This window comes from Thermobia domestica, chromosome 2 (genome assembly GCF_964235325.1).
Source record: "Thermobia domestica chromosome 2, izTheDome1.hap1.1, whole genome shotgun sequence".
Lineage (NCBI taxonomy): Eukaryota > Metazoa > Arthropoda > Insecta > Zygentoma > Lepismatidae > Thermobia > Thermobia domestica.
In genome coordinates this window covers 249,123,939-249,147,629 of record NC_137455.1, presented here as the reverse complement: position 1 = coordinate 249,147,629, position 23,691 = coordinate 249,123,939, and the positions used below count along the sequence as shown (strand labels likewise).

General features: G+C 37.6%; 1 protein-coding gene across 1 annotated transcript in view; it reads right to left on the bottom strand.

Moving 5' to 3' along the window:
* The window catches only part of LOC145679387 (putative chitinase 10), a 378,497-nt gene that overhangs the window by 86,979 nt on the left and 267,827 nt on the right, over nt 1–23,691 (bottom strand). The gene's annotated exons all lie outside the window — the stretch shown is intronic.

Here is a 23,691-nt window from a genome sequence, read left to right as displayed (position 1 = left end):
ATACCTTTCTGAGTACGAGTCACCACTGATACCGTACATCGTACCAAGGTGTCCAGTGGGGTTTCTGCGCAAGCACTTGAATCTCATTCCAAAGTGTGTCCAAGTTACGTGGTTTACGTTTGTACATCTCATCTTTGAACCGCAGCAACATTCTCAAACTTCCAATATCACTTAATTTCCTGCTTCCGCGCTTTAAAGTTCAAACGAACATCCGCCATCTTGCAGTTACTTTCTTGCCACTAACTGGGTTGAGTAACTAGAGCGACAATTCTGCTGCCACCTATTTAAAAATGACAACATTACTTTCTCCCAGAAATTCAACCTTGTAGCACGGGAAATATGTTTTTTATGACGGCTCAAAGTATGTATACATTTTTCTGACGCACCCTGTAGAAACAAATGGAAAAAGAAAAATGAAGGACTTGAAAGTAAAACTAGACAAATTTACCAGTGTTCAGAAGATGCTGTCTACAATGCTCACCCACTTGACCCACGACCCACTGACCGACTCCATTTTTGCACAGAACAGCCACTTCATGTTGGGCTTTGATACTGCGGATCACGATACTTTGGCCATCCGCCACACATAAATAGGGTCCATGATCTGGAATAAAGTGAATAATGACTTATCCGACCATATAACACCTTTCCAGTCATCAGCGATACATGTTCCATGTTCATCGCAGCATTGGTATCGTGACAATCCGCTTCTAACGCTCGGAGCAACCTGTCACTAAGAGTTTTCTTCCGAGCTTTACTCCTGTTTGTCGATGTGGTTATGCCGTGAGTGTTGTAGACCATCATCGTCTTGGACACTATTCCTCGCGACACATCCGAAACACTTACTACTTTTGTCACACAGGGGGGCAGTCAGGTAGCCCATTTTACGTTATCGCCGTCTACCCATTCACTGCACACGGTCGTTCTACTGCTCCTCCGTAATACGAAGTACATTCAAGTCTTCCACATCTCAATTTTTTTTCAGGACTGGCAACAGATAGAAAATGTGCTATTTGTTTTAAAACACGCGAGCACTAGCTGTCAATGCGTGATAGAGATGGCAACACCGTACCGCACACAGAACTCTAGGGGCAGCGGTGAGAGTCATAACTATTTTTGATACGATACTCGCAAAACTGCAAGAACAGCGTATAATCATTCCTTTTCTCCATTTGCGTGGTATGATACCGCTTGAAATTAATCGTCAGTTGAGTGAGACATATGATGATAGTGTCATGGATGTGTCTAATGTGCGTTTGTGGATGCGAATGTCGTGTGACAACCAAGACAATCTCAGCCTCGCACACGCCGTCTGACGACATGATCGAAAGAGTGCAGAAACTTGTTTTGGAAGATCGAATGAATGTGGAATACGCTGTCACCAAAGTTGGCATTTCCGTGGGATCTGTGCACACAATCCCGCATAAAGACCTGAAAATGCGAAAAGTGTGCTCCAGGTGGGTGCTGCGAATGCTAACGGAAGACCAGAAGGCTGTGCGCGTGGCATGTTGTCAGGCAACGTTGACGCGTGATGATGACATAAATAGTCAGTCAATATATAATATACATTAACCCGAAAAAAAATCATAACAAGCTGATATTTTGTACATACCTTTGGGAAGGTATATATAACAACATACTAAAAGTCCGGAAATATCCGGTGACGGGTTTGGCCGCCATATTGGAAAATCGCCGCCAAACCGTGTTTTTTTTTTTTTTTTTTTTTTGAAAGTAAAAACTAGTTCTCACTTTAATAGCTATAACTCAAGTTGTATTTCCACTATTGGTTATTTTTACTTATTTCGAATAACAAAGGACTACGTTTACATACCATGCATCACACTTACCAGTTTACTATACATGCGGGAAGTAATGGAGGAATTTCTTTGTAAAAAAATCCCCAAAATTCCCCTTGTTCCGATAAGTTTTCTTATATATTGACTCAGAAAAAAATCATAACAAGCTAAAGCTTTGTATCCTCGTCGCCAGAAGTGCCTTTACATCGCAGTGACGGGTATGTGACCGCGCAGTACTCCAAGGAAGGGATGGTTGTATAAGAATTTTGATTAATTTTGAAGAGTTTTTATTTTGACTAGGGAATTAACATAGGTATAGGGAGTAAAGACACAGATTTGAAGCATTAGTGCACGAAAAGATTCGTATTCTCAGTTTTCCTATTTATTGTTTTATATGTTAAGTTCAACACTACAATAGGTATCACTGATATCGTAGATCGTATTATTTTGTAAAATCGTGTCTGTAGTCTATTGTCAAAACATTCATCTCCAGACATGATGTAGAGAGAAGAGAAAGAGATAAGACATCTGTAATATATGTATATGTGACGCACTAAGTAATTGTAAAAATTAGTTAAAGGACACGTAAGAGAGCGAAAAGGAGGTCTAGAAGTCTGAACATTTTATTAGAAACGTCCTAGATAGGTGAAAATATAGTTAAAAATTGCAAAAGGTATCATGTAATTTATCTTTCTTTTCTTATATCCTAGTATACTTTTTCTTTCACATCCAAACATCTCTATTCAGAATTACGAGATAAAGGTGAAGAGAGAAACATTTCCATCTCAAGAATTGTATCAGAAAAAAATCTTTTGACTTAGACTAGATTCGAACTCCCAACCCTTGAATCCATGAGGCTGCGCTCTACCGATTGAGCTAACAATTGCTGTTGCAAAAGCCTGATTTCTACAACTACCGATTGCTGAATGGTGTGTATTAACGAAATTGGCCGAGATAATTGCTTCATATAGCTATTGCAATAATAATAATAATAATAATAATAATAATAATAATAATAATAATAATAATAATAATAATAATAATAATAATAATAATAATAATAATAATAATAATAAAGAAGAAGAAGAAGAAGAAGTGCAGAATTTAAAAAGTCGCATTGTTAAAAGTTTGGTGTGCGAAGTTAGTCCTAATATGAGATTTTATTTATTATATATAATAAATGTAAGCGTGGTTTATTCGTGCGTGCTACTCAAACTGCGCAACTCACTACCGTAGTCTCATAAGGGTTGTACGCGTATGGTACAGTAGCCTTGCGTCCTCCAACCGTAAAGAAAGATTCTGTTTGAACCTATGCGTGTCCTAAGAGGAAGGAGGAGATTCAAAGAAAGAAAAGTGGTTTAGAAATTATGCAAAAGTAGAATATCTCACGAGGTGAGGTGATATAGAGTTCAGCGTGTCTTTCAGCTGTGACTCTATACAAGGTGTGCATCTACGAGTTAACGTGGAACCCGAACCACACGACTCCTGCCGAGAATCGAAACCCGTATCACCTCCAGCTCTATCATGGGAGACACAGGGACATGTAAAAATAATCGAAAATGAACGATATTAATGTTAAATCCATAGCTTTTCAGGTCCTAAAAATTCCTAATTGAAAGATATGAGTGTTTATTCAATAGTTTTCGGGGTCGCTGAAGTGAATAATGACATGCCCGATACCATAAAAGCCCAAGTTTTTATTCTTCGTTAGCGCCAAGTTGATTCTTTTGCTCCTGCTGGAAATGGATTCGTACTATTCCATTCCGATTCAAATATGTATTCTACTGGGAAAACTAATCTCGAATATATCTTTGAAATATAAACCTATTCTTCCCGTGCAACGCCGGGTATTTCAATTAGTAAATACATAATTTAAGGAACAATGAGTATATTTAATGGAAACAGACATATGTATTTTTGAATGTTGTATATGAATTGCTAATTCATACTTTATCTAGTAGAAAATAGTACATCCATTATATATTCTGAAGCAATAGGGAGAACTATTGAAGGTATATTTTAATATATCTACTGTCGAATTTAGTGTGGAATAATTTCACACAGTTTATTTCGAAACTATCCAGACGCTACTGAGACCGCTATTTGTCGGTTGAAAGGAGACTAATACTGTAAATAGTCTCGTATTGTCTCGTTTTGATACCAGTCTACTTCGGGGTTTGTTCTCTAGTAACTGGTTGCGTAGTGCACCTACAGTATATAAGACGTCGTATATTTAAATGTTTGAGAACTTACCCCCCTCCACTTGACGGATCGTTCTAACTAAAACTACCAGACCGTTTATGTAATTTTGCGTTTAAGTACAGGTCCGATCCTTATGTCAATTATTTTCTTGCAACGGAGAATGAAAAATATAACAGTTATAATGTTGATCGCGCATAATCCTGTATAGCTAAAAGGCACTTTATAGAGTGTCGGACTCCGTGGCGTAAATACAGTAATTACTGGCTTGGTAAGTTCATCACTGAACGCGTTTCAGTCATACTCGTGCAATGACGTCACCTTTGACACATGCTCGGGACATGACCACAGGAGGAGTAACGCTGTTGTTTGCTTACTCGCTTGCTGCTGTGTATTCTCTTTGGAACCTGATGTGAAATTACTGCTTTCTCCTTACTTTCAGCTGTCTTTGCTATTTCTAATTTAGTTATATTAGTGGAATTTTATTCCATCATGGAAATATATTTTATTTCTTTTTAAATGTAAATAAAAAGAAAAGTCTATTTGGACAAGTTTCTCCACAACTCTAGAGGTATTGGGTGATATCAATAAAAATAAGTAACTACTCCTGAGAAGTCCTGCTCGAGAATCGGAGTAACTACACCTGGAGTAATCTCCTCCCTCAATTTCGTATCAATAAAACAAGTCACTACGCAGATCTAGTCTCCTCCAGATTTATGAACGTTTACTCGCGCTTCCTCTGCAGATAGCACTGAGTCGTATCAATAAAAGAAGTAGTTACTCATTTCTCCCACCTGTTGGGCGGTCATTTCGTTGTGGGTAACTTCTGGCGCAGTATCCTAAACGCCATGGAAGGGACAAGTAGCAACGACAGTTTCAATTAAAGTGCATTTGTGGATATTATAAAAGTTCCAGTGGTACTTTCAAAGTCACAGTTACCAGAAAGTAAACGAAGGAAAGCCGAAGCTTTGAAGGCAATTACAGTGAAATGCAACGAAATATCAAATACATCTACAAATGAGACACAAATCCAATAGAGAATCTTTAATATCTGAGCGAGCATTAAAAAAACTAATTTGAAAAAGAAAACGGGAAACAAGAAAGAAATACTGAAACCACGGGAACGAACCTCTTGGAACTGATGGATGTTGATTGGAATCCAGCAATATGAAGATTAGCACGACAAGTGCATATCACGTGTTGTCCAAGATTGTTTGGCTTTAAGAACGAAATCAGACACTTGGTCCCTATGTTTCCTTTTTTAAATAGTCCAGCCAGTCACGTCGAAAAAGAACGTCCATTTGATTACGTTTTCCACACCATACGTGTCCCTTTTCACCTTGGCATAAAAAATATACATTCTCATGTATACACCCTTCCTATCAGCGTTGAGTTGAGTTGATTTTGAGTTTAATGTCCTTTTCAGTAGCGAGGCTATATGAGACGGGACCCACTGAGTAACTTGGAATCCGAACCATATGAACTCCCGCCGGGAATCGAACGCGGGTCTCTCATGCCAAACTCATGTACGCTATCCGCTTAGCCACGAAGGAGCTCTTCCTATTAGCGTATTCGTCTCCAAAATACTAAGTTTCTTTATTGCCACGTGTTTATAGTCAAGTGCTCCGATAGCACCCGGAAATGTGTATTGTTCTTGCCACTCTGCCTTTGCTGTTTGAATATTACACACACCTCCGGAAACAATCAATTTTCAGATTTCGCAATAATCGCATCCATTACACTTGTAGTAGTCATAGACACAGTGCTTTGAGCCACAACAGAATCCCCTGACATTCAGACCTGGAATCCCGGATCACTCACGTAAAGCAAGAAAACCCGCATCTTTTCATCATTACGTAGTGCATCACCCCAAATTTCCGTTGATTCTCCTAAAAAATGTTGTGCTAACTACTCTACATTTTCTTTCATGAACCTATGTTTTTGTAATCTCCATTTGCAACATTTCTATGCAATTTATAAATTTTGCTACATACCAAAACAATCATATACTCTGCCATATTTCGCACGGAGTCACCTATTTAGCTTGCTCCACAAATTGGAGAAGTTACTAGCATCACAGAAGAGTCTTTGATTTTTATTGATACAAACGCGGAGTAGTTACTCGGCTCGAGAATAGAGGTGTGGTTACTTCAAAAGGGCGGGGCTCCTTCGAGGTCAGCCGAGACGACTAGTACTCAGTTCTCTTTTTTTGATACCAATGCGAGTAACTACTTCAAAATTAGGCGTAATGAGTAACTTCTCCGTTTTATTGATATCACCCTTTGTCTTGGGTGCGCTTTTCTTTTCCTTTAGGGCCGCGGTGGCTCAGTGGCAGAGCTTTCACCTCTAGTGCTTGGGACCTCGGGTTCGATCCCAGCCCCCGCCAATTGAACTTTGTGGCGGACAAACACCGTGTGGGTGGGTTTCCTCGGGGTTCTCCCATTTCCTCCCACTCTCTTCATTTCATTCATTACCCATCATCACCGTCTCCTTTAGCCTAACCGGCATAACCATGGGACGTAAAACTTAAAGATTTCATTTCATTTCTTTAACACAAATGCAATTAAAACCTGACTCTGAAAGCGCAACAATGTTATCTTGTTCGAAGGGTCAGTGATTTTGTGTCAAAGGTAATGTCACGCGAAGAGACAGGCTGCGCGTGGGCTTACCTTGTCTTACGTTTGGCAACATTGCTCTTGATCAAGTGGCCTATTGCTTATGCCTTTAGGAATTTGCCCTAAAACTATACAGCGAGCTGTGTGCGTTCTGTTACTCCCCCCTGTCTCTGGCTGTGTTTGCGAAAATATTATTTGCTTTTTATGCATTGGGATAAGGGGTAAGACACCGTGCATACTTTGGGGCAATGAAAGGGAGTAACATATAAAATGATCGAAAATGACAACCGATGTTAATGTAGAGTTCATAGTTTCGAGGTCGCTGAGATGATTAGGCGTAAAGCTATCAGCTATTTTCTGTTAGTGGTTTCTTCATATACGTCTACCAAGTTAACGAACCTTCACTTATCTGCGTACAATAGTTGGTTAGTGTGTCCTCGATGGCTCTTTTTACTTTTTCCATGATGATCCCATACCATACAGTATTTTTTTATGTTTTGAGAAAGCTTGATTTTATCAATTCGTTAAATAACAATGTTTCTTTTTTTCTAACCATGTTTCTTAGTATTATCCTCTTCATTCTAACTTAAATATTTTCAATAATTCAGAATTTTGACTGAAAAATGTTACAATGATCAAGATTTGTATAAGAAGAGGAGCCTTCATTTCTAATCATTGTCATAACCGGAAGGGAAAATTTATAAAAAATTGAAATAACTTAGTAGACATAGAAAATCGATAGAAATAACGAACATCAACTATTAGTTGACTGTTAGAAGTATAGTAGATATAGTTCTCAACCCAAGTAGAAGATGCACTCTTTGCTTCATGAAAATAATAAACATTTTTGAAAAATAATTACAGAAAAGTAATTTGATGACATTTACTGAGCGAACGTAAGTTACTGGTTAGTGTTGACGCTTCGTAATTGAGAGTCTCCCGGTTCAAATTTCGATACGAGGCATCCTGACTAGTGATTTTGCAGTGCCACTGGGCGAATACCGGGATACTTTTAATACATAAGCTTTGGCAAATTTTCTTGAAATCTTTGTTCTTATGTTGTTAATGTTTCAGTGTGAAATGGCATTTTGCTGTATGGTAAATATTTTTAGTAAACAAAACATAGTAGATGAATAGTTAGTGTAAGGGACTCCTACTTGTATGGCTTAGGTTCAAATCCCGACTGTTCTTACTGATTTTTTCTTTTAGCTACGCTCATATGTTGCACTCCAGAAGTTCAATTTTGAATTAAATGTAGTCGCAGCTAGTTTAAACTAAAATTATTTTCAAAACTATTTGCTATTACGTGTTTTTGTTTTACTTCCGATGCTTCAACTTTGATATTAGATCTTAGAACCCTAATGTAACTCATTTCCCTACGCCATATCATGATAAATGTTTTCACAACAACGATAGTCGGGCGGTAATACAGAATTCCATTGTTACTGAAGGGCCGGATCTTGAAGTCTTCGCAGGAGGCGCCAGGTGAACAGGGAGCCAAATTAGAAAAATGAATTTTGTTTTAAATGTAAATATTTATTTAAAAAATGTTATGATGAAACATTTTTCTCATATAGCTTCAAATAAATATTGTACAGACTGAGATACAAATAAAATACATCGAAAGGACAATAAAGTCGAATCTTTGCGTGGTTGGCTGTAAAACACCCTTTACAAATGAAATGGACTCGTACATGAATTGATGCCAATGCCACACTCACAAGTTATGCTAGTTTGAGGAAAATTTCCACGGCACAGGATAGACCTTTTTAAAGAGGGAAAAGGGATATTTTATGAATATGAGATAAAATGAAGGTAAATTTAGCTTTCCAATAGATGTTGTATTAAGCGCTATGACCGTAGAGCTAACGACAGTGGTATTCTTTCCACGATCCCACCATATGCATAAAATACAAATATAACAGACTCTTCATTCCTCCCTCAACAATCCTTCCGACACCTTGCTAGAGAATATCATTGCCAAATATGTCTTTAAAATCCGAATGGATCAACAAACGAAAGGAATTCAACTGCACGTATTGTTTATGGATTGGGTGGCATTATCACAGTAGAAAGAAATGTCTTCAAGGGTGCTCCTCCATCTTGTCTTAAACAGTGTCTTCGCATAGTACTTTGGTTCAATGACCACAGTTCAGGGTTGAGAAAGATCACCGTAAATGAAATTCACATTATCAAAGTTGAAGCAAGCATGGGCGCCCAAAAGGGGATGAAGGGGCCGGGCCCCACCTGGCTTACGACAACTTTAATGCATATGTATAATTTCTTAAGATTTTCTTAATACAAATAAAAATACCAACGTAATATACCAACCAGGGAGATGACCCCCCTAAAAAATTCTTCGGGCCCCCATGCAAGCAAGTAGGCTTTTCTTGTCCATTCGCCCAGGGAGTAGAGCGAATACTAAGAAAAGACGGGCGGTACAAATGGATTTTTTAAAAATCATTTCTGAGGGAAATTTTAACTTAAGTTCCTAATGGCTCAAATCGCTGTCCACTGCTTAATGCTCACTTTATTAATATCTATTAGTTCATTTGTCATTCGTCAAGATTTTCATTGCTATCCTAAGTCGTTTCGTTTTTGTTTTATTTTTTTAAATTTATAATGATGTGTGCTTTCACTTTTAAATAGTACTTTGTTTTTCATGTAATAATAATGAGCAACGATATAAAACCAAGTGAGCATTTTACCGGAAAAGAAAGCTACAAAACATGAAAGAAGATAAGAGGCAACCGAAGGCTCTAAAAAGTTTCTTTCGAGTTCTGGACAAAATCATACAAATGTTGAGGTGGGGAGTTGTCAATACCAGTCACTGTTAACGAAGCATTTGCAGGTCGACATTCTTTTGAAACTGTAAGGTTATTTTACCTGATTGCAGTAATATAATTGTTGAATTAAAAGGGAACGATACGGTCATTTCGGTTACGGGTCTGAATTAAATTTCATGTATTTCAAAATATATTTGAATACAATTAGTTTTCACGCGGCATATAAGTATATAACTTGAAAGGATATAATTGAAAGCGATGAAAGGTCATTTGGATGACAAGTAGTTTTTTTCAGTACTCTCACTTCCAATCATAGCAGCGTATACAATGCATTTTTTATTATAACAGTATAACAATAATTATTAATCCCTTCTCTGGTATTAAATGTAGACGTAGCGATATTTTAAATTAGTAATAATTCTAATGCAAAGTACAGTTTTGATTATTAGTTACTTGTGTTCAGGGATGCACCGACATAGGTGCTAGGGATGCGCACGAGACGAGTCGAGACAGGATTTTCCTGACAAAAATCGAGTCGAGACACGGTTCTTCCAATAGAGAAATATACATTTTCCGAGTCGAGACATCACTTTTATAGCATATTTTCGAGAAGAGACAGCTACACATCTTGTCTCGTGGGCATCCCTAATAGGTGCAGTGTCCCTTTCAGAAAAAAATCTTCCGGGGGGGTACACTTAGTATTCAGAGGGCCACTGTTGCTACTCTTTTATTTATTATTATATTACAGACGTATTATTTTGATCTCCTCCCGGGGGAAAGTGGCCCCCTAAAAATATATGTGGACGAAACACTACACAGGTAGTCTGAGAGTCTGGATCCCCCAATTAGCACAATGTCAGGGGCAAATACATAAAATTATTTGCATTTGTAGGCTATTCCGAAAAATCTTCGGACCCCAAAGAAAAATCTTGGGTGCATCTTTGCTTGTGTTTACATTGTGTTACTGTCTGATTTTGTACGTCTATGTTGGAAAGAAACATGAAAGAATTGAAATGTTCTATAGGACTAAGGGGCCCTGAAAAGAATTTTTGCGAAGGAACCTGATTTTAAAGTTCTGCCACTGGATCGAGGAGAAATTAAATATCAATTAAGACACACACTTTTGTCATTTGTTGTGTATTGAACTAGTTTAACTAAAATTAATAAAGAATTATTTGAAATCAAGTATATCTCAAGAACGAAAAATGGACTAGCTTTGATGGCCATTGAAAATGACATTCTGAATGAAATTGATATTGATGCAATAATAAGAGATTTTGCCAAATTGAAAGCCAGAAAAGTGTCTTTATAACATGAACTTTTCAGTAACAAAGAAAACGAGAAATTAAGCTAATTACCATATTTGTATCACTAGAAAACACTATTTAAATATGCTTTTAATGAAGTGTAAGAGGATATCTCTTTGTTAAAATCAAACTTGTGATAATCTTAGACTTGAAGCTCATGAGTTTTATTCTATTTCGACTTTTATGTTTCAACCGTATTTGTCAAAATACATCTTAGATATACATTTTAGTTGTTTTCTGTGCTTATTTAATAAAAAAATATATAAATTATTAAAACTGGAACTTTGGTCATGATTCATCCACAGTTAATTAGGTTTAGTTTCGCCATTTTCCTTTAATACTCACAGGAAGATTGAATTGTTATATATTGAAGAAATTTGTAATTGTAACAATTATCTGAAGAATTTTCGTTCATTACAGCATTCTATTCTTTTATTATCATTTAGGCGGAGGCGACTAAATATTGTTTATTTACACTTACAAAATGTCTACAACCGATCCTGTTACTGTTTATATATATATATATATATATATATATATATATATATATATATATATATATATATATATATATATATATATATATACAGAGAGAGAGAGAGAGAGAGAAAGTTTTGACTTAGAAAAAAGTACAGTTGAACGTACGATGCAACATGGGCTCCTGGAGGGATTTCAAACGAATTTAGTATACGTATACATTACCATCTGAACAATTTAACCCTAAAGATGCTTTCGATCACTGAAATAAATTCCTGCCTACGCTCCTGTAAAGCAGTAAGAATTTTAGGGACTGATCATGGGGTAATGCCTCCCTGGAGCAACGACAGTTCCCCAGAAATCATACCTCTGATAGGTCCGGATGTGACACCAGTATTTGTGTATTACCACTCCTCACTCTCAGTGTATTGAAACTTAAGTCAAAGGAACTGTTCTGAAATCTTCACCGGTTCTCTCCTCGGAAACCGCATGCGAATGGGGCCAACCTTGGTCATATACCACATCTGGAATATTACCGTTTATGTCAGAGATCCCGAAAAATATATACTCGACACAAATAAAGGATGTTTTCGATTTTATTTTATTTTATTTATTTATTTTGCCTGTCACCCTCCCACTCTGACCTCCATGCCAACCAGGGCTTAACTTGAACTTAAGCAACATCGAAAGCGTCAGTATTCATCTGCGACCACGAAAACTAATACCATAACGATTTCGATATTAATATTGTTCATATTGAGTACTTTTACATGCCACTTCCCATCTTATTACGGATGGCTTCAGTGTCTCGCCCCCACAACTATGGAGCAATTTCAACAAAGTTACGTATAGCTATAAACCACCATCTGTAAAATAAATGTGTGGGTGATCTTTTTCGGGGAGGAATTCATTAGCTACTTTTCCAATATCAATGCGGTGGCTTTTTTCGCTTTCCATGCTAAAGATTGCCAAAGAGCTCAACTGCATTTGCACCACTGTCCTATGAATATAGATTTTAATGCCATTTACTTTACTGAGTGCTTGCTTAGGTGTTACTCTCGTCACAGGAAAAGTGACATTCTGTTATAAATAAGTAGGGGTCTAAACAAATACGGTAAACTATTAGCAATGACACTAATCGAAATGAGTTTTCGCAATATAATGGAACAGTATTTTATTCGAATGCGAAGGAAATCATTGCATAAATTGACCCTTCCCCTCCTTAGAAGTCTAAGCTACAATAAGTATCTAATAATTTTGAATTAGAAATACATGCATAGAGTTTCATATCCTTAACTTTAAGGTCTCCTGAGTTAAGTAAATGAATAACCTTTCTGCTAACGAAAGAGTAAAGCTTTGGGCTTTAATGGTATCGGGAGTGTAATTATTAATTTCAGTAACCCCGAAAACTATTGAATAGACACTCATATCTTTCAATTAAGAATTATTAAATTTTCACCCCTCCCATTAAACCTCCATGCCGATACTGCTAAACTTTGATGTGAACGATATACAAGGTTTCATAATTCATGTACTCAAAAGCTATGGATTTAACATTAATATCGTTTATTTTCGATTATTTTTGCATGTCCCTGTGTCTCCAGGGGCGCCCATTAAGGGGGTAAGAGGGGGCGCTTGCCCCCTCTAGAGGAAATTATACTTTGCAAGATCGAAAACCCAATAAAATTGTTTGAATATTTACCCCAAAATTTGCAACTATATTTGAAATGTCACTTATACTTGCTCCCTTTGAAAACCACAATATGGGCGCCCTTGTGTGTCTCTCATGATAGAGCTAGAGATGATACGGGTTTCGATTCCCGGCAGGAGTCGTGTGGTTCGGGTTCCACGTTAAGTCGTAGATGCATATCTTGTGTAGAGTCACAGCTGAAAGACACGCTGAACTCTATATCACCTCACCTCGTGAGATATTCTACTTTTGCATAATTTCTAAACCACTTTTCTTTCTTTGAATCTCCTCCTTCCTCTTAGGACACGCATAGGTTCAAACAGAATCTTTCTTTACGGTTGGAGGACGCAAGGCTACTGTACCATACGCGTACAACCCTTATGAGACTACGGTAGTGAGTTGCGCAGTTTGAGTAGCACGCACGAATAAACCACGCTTACATTTATTATATATAATAAATAAAATCTCATATTAGGACTAACTTCGCACACCAAACTTTTAACAATGCGACTTTTTAAATTCTGCACTTCTTCTTCTTCTTCTTCTTCTTTATTATTATTATTATTATTATTATTATTATTATTATTATTATTATTATTATTATTATTATTATTATTACTACTATTATTATTATTATTATTGTTGTTGTTGTCGTTATTATTATTGTAAAAGCTATATGAAGCAATTATCTCGGCCAATTTCGTTAATACACACCATTCAGCAATCGGTAGTTGTAGAAATCAGGCTTTTGCAACAGCAATTGTTAGCTCAATCGGTAGAGCGCAGCCTCATGGATTCAAGGGTTGGGAGTTCGAATCTAGTCTAAGTCAAAAGATTTTTTTCTGATACAATTCTTGAGATGGAAATGTTTCTCTCTTCACCTTTATCTCGTAATTCTGAATAGAGATGTTTGGATGAGAAAGTATACTAGGATATAAGAAAAGAAAGATAAATTACACGATACCTTTTGCAATTTTTAACTATATTTTCACCTATCTAGGACGTTTCTAATAAAATGTTCAGACTTCTAGACCTCCTTTTCGCTCTCTTACGTGTCCATTAACTAATTTTTACAATTACTTAGTGCGTCACATATACATATATTACAGATGTCTTATCTCTTTCTCTTCTCTCTACATCATGTCTGGAGATGAATGTTTTGACAATAGACTACAGACACGATTTTACAAAATAATACGATCTACGATATCAGTGATACCTATTGTAGTGTTGAACTTAACATATAAAACAATAAATAGGAAAACTGAGAATACGAATCTTTTCGTGCACTAATGCTTCAAATCTGTGTCTTTACTCCCTATACCTATGTTAATTCAATAGTCAAAATAAAAACTCTTCAAAATTAATCAAAATTCTTATACAACCATCCCTTCCTTGGAGTACTGCGCGGTCACATATCCGTCACTGCGATGTAAAGGCACTTCTGGCGACGAGAATACATAGCCTACCTTTGGAAAGGTGTATATAACAACATACTAAAAGTCCTGAAATATCCGGTAAAGGGTTTGGCCGCCATATTGGAAAATTCTCGATAAAGTGTGGTTTTTCAACGTAATGACTGATTCTCACTTTAATAGCTGTAACTCACGTTGTATTTGCACTATTGATGCTATTTTTTCTTCATTCGAATAACAAAGGACTATTCTTACAGATCACGTATTACACTTACCAGTTTACTTCATATGCGGGAAGTAACGGAGGGATTTCCTTTTTAAAATCCCCAAAATTTCCCTTCTTCCAAATAATTTTCTTATATGTATATTAACCCAGAAAAATCATAACAAGCTGAAATTTTGCACATACCTTAGAGAACGTATATATAACCACATACTAAAAGTCCTGAAGTATCTGATGACGGGTTTGGACGCCATATTGGAAAATGTCCGCCGAATAGTGGCTTTTAAAGGTAATAACAGGTTCTCACTTAAATAGCTATAATTCACATTGTATTTGCACTATTGATGTTACTTATAGTTCATTCAAATAACAAAGGACTACGGTTTAACAGACACTTACCAGTCAATTACACACATGAGTTAAGTTAGGGAGGATTTTTTTTAAAAAAAATCCCTAGACTTTTCTTCTTCAGATTCCATTTTCTTAATCAGTTAACAATCTCGTCCTCTGAGAGTAGCAATTAATATTACATTAAATACACCATGATACACACAATATAACATCCAAGTTTCATTCAAATCATAGGGATAGAATCGGATAACAAATAAAACTTCGTTAAGTACTACTCCTTGACTACGCATAGAGTGAATAAGGCATTCTGTCAAGCTACATTCTCCAATTGTTATGTTTACTTCTTCAACGCTAGCTGTCACATCTCCATAGAAGTTCTTTGTGAATCTGAAGAACAAATCTAGATTTATTGGAATACTTTCTAATCATCTCATGGCTGGTGGCACCAGTGTTCTTCAAGCCTCAACTCTATCTCAAACAGTCACATCCAGTATCAATTATTGGGGAAGATATTAATCTGCTTGTACTTTTGGCCTCATTAGCAAATGAAGAAATACAAAAATAAACAAGAAAGTTCTGTCGCTTTTTGTGGAGGTCTGTGTTCAATTGGCCCTTACGCCATGAGTTGAATGCGAATGGAGATAAGGTGAAGATCAGTTGTTGGGATGGGTATATCCAACATACAACCTAGTTGTGGATGTTCAGTTACACTGTGAACTTGCGTAAGGACAGAATGAACATGAGACCTCCACAGAGTGTCATAAGGGCGTGTATGCTGTTCAAGTTGAAACTGGGGTCAAATGTCGCTGCAACGGAACGGAAGATATGCTAGGCTATTGGTGAGTGTGTCGTGACTACGCGAACAGTGCGGCGGTGGTTTAATAAGTTTAATGGCGGTAAAGAAACACGCGAAGACGCCAACGTACCAGAATACCAACACATGTAGAAAATGATCTTCAGGCAGCAATTGAGGAGAACAGTGGCCAGATTTGTGAGGAACTGAGACTACAATTCAGTGTGAGTGGAGAAACCATTCGGCACAGCCGCCATCAACTTGGGATCCACTACAAGTTGAATCTATTGTTCCCACATTATTTGACTGCTGGCCAGAAAGCAACGCGAGCAGACACTTGTGTTTCTTTGCTGTCTTGTCTGAGGAAGGAACATTTCTGTACAGGGTGTTGACATGTGATGAGAAGTGAGTCCTATACGAAGCTCCACGGACCATCATCATTAGTTAGCACCCCAGGAACCTATTCCAAAACAGCCGAAGCCAACACTACACCATAAGAAGGTTCTCCTGTGTGTTTGGCGGACTGCTCGCGGCATCGTGCATCGCGAAGTACTAACAGATGGTCAGAGCATCAATGCAACTGTGTACTGTCAGCAGTTGAGCCGTGTTGATGAAAAACTCCAAACTCTGGAGCCAGCAATTCTGAATCGCAAAGGGGTCCTCTTGTTACAGGACAACGTTAAGTCCCACATCGCTAAGATGACGCGGGACACCATTCTACGCCTTAGGTGCGAAACACTATTGCATCCGCCACACTCCCTTGACAACCACCTTAGAGGACGCCAGTTCAAATCCCAAGTAGAGGTGCAAAATGCACTGGATACCTTCTTCGCTTCACGACCCACCAAGTTCTATCCAAGCGATGGAATCCATGGCCTTCCATAATGTTGGCAGAAGATCGTCAATGCTGATAGGGAGTATTTTTGATCTAGATACGTTTTAGGTGACATACCAATGTTCGAAGATGGTGGGTGAAAAAGCGATAGAACTTTCTTAGTTACTTTTATATTTCCTTACTTGCTAGTGAGGCTCATCAGATCAATTTCTTCCCCAATAATTGATACTGGATGTGGCTGTTTGAGAGAGAGTTCTATTGCTGTACGCAAATCTGGGCAGAGGCTTCAAGAACACTGGTGCCAACAGCCATGAGATGATTAGAAAGTATTTCAATAAATCTAGATTTGTTCTTCAGATTCACAAAGAACTTCTATGGAGATGTGACAACTAGCGTTGAAGAAATAAACATAACAGTTGGGGAATGTAGCTTGACAGAATGCCTTATTCGCTCTATGCGTAGTTAAGTAGTAGTAATTAACGAAGTTATATTTGTTATTCCAATTCTATCCCTATGATTTGAATGAAACTTGGATGTTATATTGTGTGTATCATGGTGTATTTAATGTAATATTAATTGCTGCTCTCAGAGGACGAGATTATTAACTGATTAAGAAAAAGGAATCTGAAGAACAAAAGTTTAGGGATTTTTTAAAAAATCCTCCCTAACTTCCTTCATGTGTGTAGTTGACTGGTAAGTATCTGTAACCGTAGTCCTTTGTTATTCGAATGAACTAACAGTAACATCAATAGTGCAAATACAATGTGAGTTAGCTATTAAAGTGAGAACCTGTTATTACCTTTTAAAACACTATTTGGCGGCCCTTTCCCAATATGGCGGCCAAACCCATCATCGGACATTTCAGAACTTTAAGTGTATTGTTATACACACCTTCCCAAAGGTATGTGCAAAATTTCACATTTTCATGATTTTTTTTTTTTTTTTTTTTGGTTTAATGTATAAGAAAATTAATTTTCACAAGGGAAATTTTGGTGATTTTTATAAGAAACTCCTCCGTTACTTCCCGCGTGTCGAAACTGGTAAGTGTAATACGTGGTCTGTAAGCGTAGCTCTTTGTTATTCGAATGAAGTGAAAATAACATCAAAAATGCAAATACTACGTGAGTTATAGCTATCAAGGTCAGAAACTGTTATTACCTTTAAAAACCACTATTCGGCGGACATTTTCCAATATGGCGTCCAAACCCGTCATCAGATACTTCAGGACTTTTAGAATGTGGTTATATATACGTTCTCTAAGGTATGTGCAAAATTTCAGCTTGTTATGATTTTTCTGGGTTAATATACATACAGTGAAACCTCTACTAACGGACACCTCTATAAAGCGGACACCTCCCGTAACGGACATATTTTGTAATCCCCAAACACTGTAATAGGATAAAACATATTGGCAAACCTCTCTAAAACGGACATTCTCTAGTACGGACACGGACAGTCTTTTCTGTCCTTTATATGTATTATTTACCTCCGTATTACGGACACTTTCTCTATAAATAAGTTGAAAAGTATTGTAAAAATACATTTTTAGTAATTCATACATGTGTCATCAAGAAAGCATTGTGACATTTTGTCTCCTCAACTGTCTACTTAGCAATCCAGACGAAGAGTGTTTAACACCACTCTCATGTCCTTTGCTTGCATTCCACTCCCACCCAAGCTGTTTTAGACACAAAAGTGATTGACAGTTGCCCGCCATTTGGAATAACACGTTATTGTACTGTCCTGCTGGAATCTCTAACCAAGCAGAAGACAAGTTCGGTAGTTTTTGCCCGCGGGTATGCGTATTCTCACAAAAAAGACACTACTGGACTGCAATTAACTCACAAATTAAAGCGACATACTGAAAACGTAAGTGTAAAGTGGAGAGAATTTTAACATCTTATTTCCATCTTGTGCCTCGAACACAGAGTATTGAACAGCAGAGGACAACACAGGTACAGTAACATTTTGGTAATATTCGTGAATACATGATTCATTCAAAAATATTGTTAGAGGAAAGTACCTAAATATGGAATACCGATCCATTTTTTGGCAACTGTAGCTCACCTTACACGTTTCTACATATGAAAAAAATTGTGTGCATTCTATACACATATGGTAATAACTTCTGCCATTTCAATTCAATCAATAATAAAAAAGAGACCCCAAAAATAAATGAAAATCAAAATAGTACAAAATTGTTACTCGAAAAAAAGTGCTCTAAATATGGAATACCATAGACAACTCTCATGAAATGTACCAGAGTGTTCTACATGCTTCTAATATAGGTATGCTAAGTAAAACAAAGGAAGTTGACAATAGAAATATTTTAATTACATGATATAAAGATGCAAATAATTCCAAAAATCATTTGAAAAATGCAAAAAATGTAGTAAATGAGCTATAAAGTTACAAAAAGAAGCATAGAAGCAAAATTTGCAAAGAGACATTTATATCTTAGAGGAGTTGTAAAGTTAGGTAAAAGAAAAATTATTAGATACGCTGCCTAGTGTTAGATATGCTGCAAAAAACCTGTGAGAAATATATGTCTATTTGCAGAAGTCACAGATATAAACACCTTCGTCATATCCAGCACATTTATTGTGAACCCAGGATTGGCACATCATCCACATCACCCACTTTTCACCGCCTTTATCTTCAGAAAATTTTGATAAGCAGAAGAGGCACTCAGCATCTTCTCCTGTCTCTGGTTGATCATTATCGGAAATGCTACTAAACGTGATCATCATATGCGCTGATGGACATAGATGTTTCGGAATCTGAAATTTCACTTTGGGGACGACTGTCATCACATTTGTTTCGTAACGTACTTTTCGTGCCTTTCTTAGTTAATTTTACCTTTTCTTCTGTTTCATTCTTCTGTTTCTTACCTTTGTTTTTTGCACTGTTCCTCATTTTTAATTTTTTTCACTATCGACAGCTTTCACAGATTTCTCTAACTGATTTTAGTAATGTGATGAAGTAATTATGACTGCAGAGCCAGCCTTTCTTCCTCGACTGCCTTCCCTCTTCTTCACTGCAGGCACTGGTGATATATGCCATGGAGTTATACTGCTGCCAGATGATCCACTTCCTGAAGCTTGAATTGCGATTGGACAAGCAGAGGTAGTAGAAAGGTTGTCTGAAATACATGAGGGAGAAGTGTTTGGTATGATTGATGTAGAAGGAGGAGGGAGTCCAGATGAAGGTTCAGAGTCTAGTAGTGGTATAGGAGGGAAACAGAGATCTCGTGAAGGTTCAAAGCCAGGTACTGATCCATGTTGTTGTGCGTGCTTTGCTTCAAGAAAGTCACTATCATTGAAAATGTGGGGATTGAGGGGTCAAATTCCCGTCGTTCTAAAACCATTAATGGCGTTTGAAGCAGTTTGTGCTTTCACGTACGCTTTTCCAAAGAGTTCTGCTACCTCAAATGCAGAGAGAGGCCGCACACAACCATCTTTTGTCTTAACAGTTCTCATCCAAACCCTGATCTCTTCACTGTAGTACGTTTTTAAGGGACTCATGAAAGTTCTGTCAAGAGGCTGCAGTTTGTGCGATGAATTTGGAGGAATACAAAGTATGGAAACATTATTGCTTCTCGCCAAATATAAAACTTCTAAATTCCTTGAGCGGGCATAATGGCCATCAAGAATGAGCAACACTGGAGATTTTTCAGATGACCTTGTGTGTTTAATAAAATGTCTGAACCATTCAGTGAAGAGATTACTCTGTACCCACCCAGAAGGTTGACACGCTACAATAGATCCTTCAGGAGCACCGCGCATGAGGTGATTTGACCACTTTTTCCTTGGAAATATTAGCATGGGAGGAACATAAATACTCGTGGCACCCATACACGTTATTACGGTCACTAAAGAGCCTCGTTCTGCAGAGCTAACTGCGCCTATTTGACGTTTTCCTTTGTGTGCAAGAACTTGAGGAATATTTGACGGAACGGCAGTCAGGCCTGTCTCATCAAAGTTAAATATGCGATCAGCAGAAATGTTCTTATCATCAACCTCCGATTGCAAAAAAGTCAAAGTGGATCACTTTATCTTTACAAATGCCAACGGTTCGATTGTATGAGGTTTGTGTCGGTTTTCTGAAAGAAAGTTTTCCCTTGTCTCTCTTCATAAACAATTTCAGCCAAGTCTTTCCTGCAAACTCGTGGCACTTTGAAAATGAGTATGCAAGTTCATTTTGTTTGGCTAATTGATATGCCATAGTTCGCACATCCCTCGGAGTAAGACCAAAAAATCTGTCTTCCATAACTAACAGGTACTGGACCAGTTCCTCCTCCATTTTCGGTGTTAGAATTGGTTTTCTTCCTAGCTTCTTCATAACAGCTTCTTCAGGACTCAATTTAGACGACGCCAAGCGAAAAAGTGTTGTCCGAAGTACATTGTATATTTTGGCCGCCTTCAAAAATCCGATTTTCTTCTTCCTCACATCTGAATTGCACTTCTCATTGCGTTGTGATCCCAAGTCTTCCGCTGTTTATTCATTTGGGAAACGAAACAAAAAGAGTGCATAAGACTCTAAATATGGAATACTATTCCATATTTAAAACCTTAGGGTATTCCATATTGCAAGCCTCGCCATATTTGTTTTCATAACCACAAAAATGGTACTTAGCCTAGGTACAAAATAATCTAACTTGCATAGCCTATAGCTAGAAAACACCAACTTTCCGCGTGATTCATTATCAATAATTTCAAATTATAATGTAACTAAGAAAATTACTTCTGAAACACTCACTTTCGATAATCAACAATTGCGAACATCCACTCCTTGAAGTATTACGTGCAACAAACTGCTTACTTCACCACAAACTGACCAGAATCGCATGACAGGATACATAATCAAGCGTTTCCGGGCACCTTCACGAAAGTGCACTACCTACCAGGGTAGATATGGTGGTATTCCATATTCTCAACCCTATTCCATATTTAGGTACTTTCCTCTACTAATTGCATATTACCTTCTTTACTAATTTACGTAAGAAAATATCAAGACCTCTCTAAGGCGGACACCTCTCTATAGCGGACAATTATTGATTCCCCACGGTTGTCCGCTTTAGAGAGGTTTCACTGTATAAGAAAATTATTTGGAAGAAGGGAAATTTTGGGGATTTTAAAAAGGAAATCCCTCCGTTACTTCCCGCATATGAAGTAAACTGGTAAGTGTAATACGTTATCTCTAAGAATAGTCCTTTGTTATTCGAATGAAGTAAACATAACATCAATAGTGAAACTACAACGTGAGTTATAGCTATTAAAATAAGACGCTGAAAAATCACACTTTATCGGGAATTTTCCAATATGGCGGCCAAATCTGTTACCGGATATTTCAGGACTTTTCGTATGTTGCTATATACACCTTTCCAAAGGTATGTGCAAAATTTGTGCTTGTTATGATTTTTCTCTCGGTTAATATAGAAGAAAACTTACGCCCTATCGGAAGAAAGGAAGTTTTGGGGATTTTAAAAAAGAAATCCCTCCGTTACTTCCCGCATGTGGAGTAAATTGGTAAGTGTAATACGTGGTCTATAAGCCTAGTCCTTTGTTTTTTGAATGAAGTAAAAATAACATAAATAGTGGAAATACAATATGAGTTATAGCTATTAAAGTGAGAATCAGCCATTACGTTCAAAAACCACACTTGGTCGGCCATTTTCTAATATGGCGGCCAAACCCGTCACCGGATATTTCCGGACTTTTAGTATGTTGTTATATATACCTTCCCAAAGGTATGTACAGAATTTCAGCTTGTTGTGATTTTTTTTCGGGTTTAGTCCCCCCTCTTTTTTTTTTTTTTTTTTTTTTGTTTAATTTGACTGGACTAAAATGGAACTTTCTTTTCAGCGATTGTTACAATGGATGAGACATGGATGCGTGCTCAGTGGAAGCATACCGATTCACCGCCAACAAGAAAGATAAAAGTTCAGGTAAGCACCACTGCTGAAAAATTTATGGTGGCCATGTACTGGACAGCTGTGAAATAATCGTTATTCATTGTTCTGCAAAGGACACTACAGTGGCGGGTTCATTCTACGATGTTGTTTCGAAAAAGAAGCTCTTTCCAGCATTACGTGAAAAACGGCCGGAAAATGAAATGAAAATTTTGAGTTTTACGTCCCACGGTTATGTCAGCTAGACTAAAGGAGACTGTGATGATGAGAAATGAATGAAACGATGGAATGAAGAAAGTGGGAGGAAACGGGAGAGCCCCGAGGAACCCCACGCACACGGTTTTGTCCATCACAAAGTTCACTTGGCGCGAGCTGGGATCGAACCAGGGACCCCATGCACCAGAGGTGAACGCTCTACCACTGAACTACCGCAGCTGGAAAAGACTGCGCGTGTGCTTTTCCACCAAGACAACACACGAGTGCATGGGGTGAACGTGACGCAGCAATTTCTTAGTGACATCAACTTTGAAGTGATTTCTCATGCTCCCTACTCACATGATCTAGCTCCTAGTGAGTTTTGGCTGTTTCCGACGATGAAAGACACTCTCTATGGTCGCACATTCACTACCCGTGCCGCGATATTGTGAAAAATGTCTATGACTGTAGGGAGATTACATCGAGAAGTTACTCAAGTTTCATAGTTTTCATGTGATTACTTAGTGAGAAAGGAAAGCAGGTGTTATATCTTGTATGCACCTCATATGAAGTTTGCTCTAGCATACCACCAAAGCCTGGTGCTGTGGTTACCGCCTGATGGTTGCCAATCCAGGCGTCTGACGTGCTTCCAACTCCAGGTATTTCCATTAAATTGAAATCTTATCTTACGTCAAGAACATTAGCAAATGCTTCCACATGTTCCTGTGGTTAATATTTTGCCTTATTTCTTCTGGACTTTGCATGACAAAATTTCAACGTCCTGTATAGGTATCATAGAGAAGCCACCAAACCTGTTGGCCCCCTAGCTCGTCGAATTTGCAAAGGCGTTATTTCAGCCACGTCACGTACGTCATCTACGGTGTCTTACGTCATAACTCCTGTACGTACTGTCAAAGTTTCATGTTTCCAGCTTAAGCGATTTATCCTGGGCGTTGATCAGCCAATCAGTCAGTCAGTCACTCATAGAGGACTCTTTTTACATAACTAGCTGAGAAAAACACTCTTCATATAAGGTTTACATGAAATATTTGGAAGTGAAAAAACGAGTAAAATAAATAAATACGGAAGAACACCGCT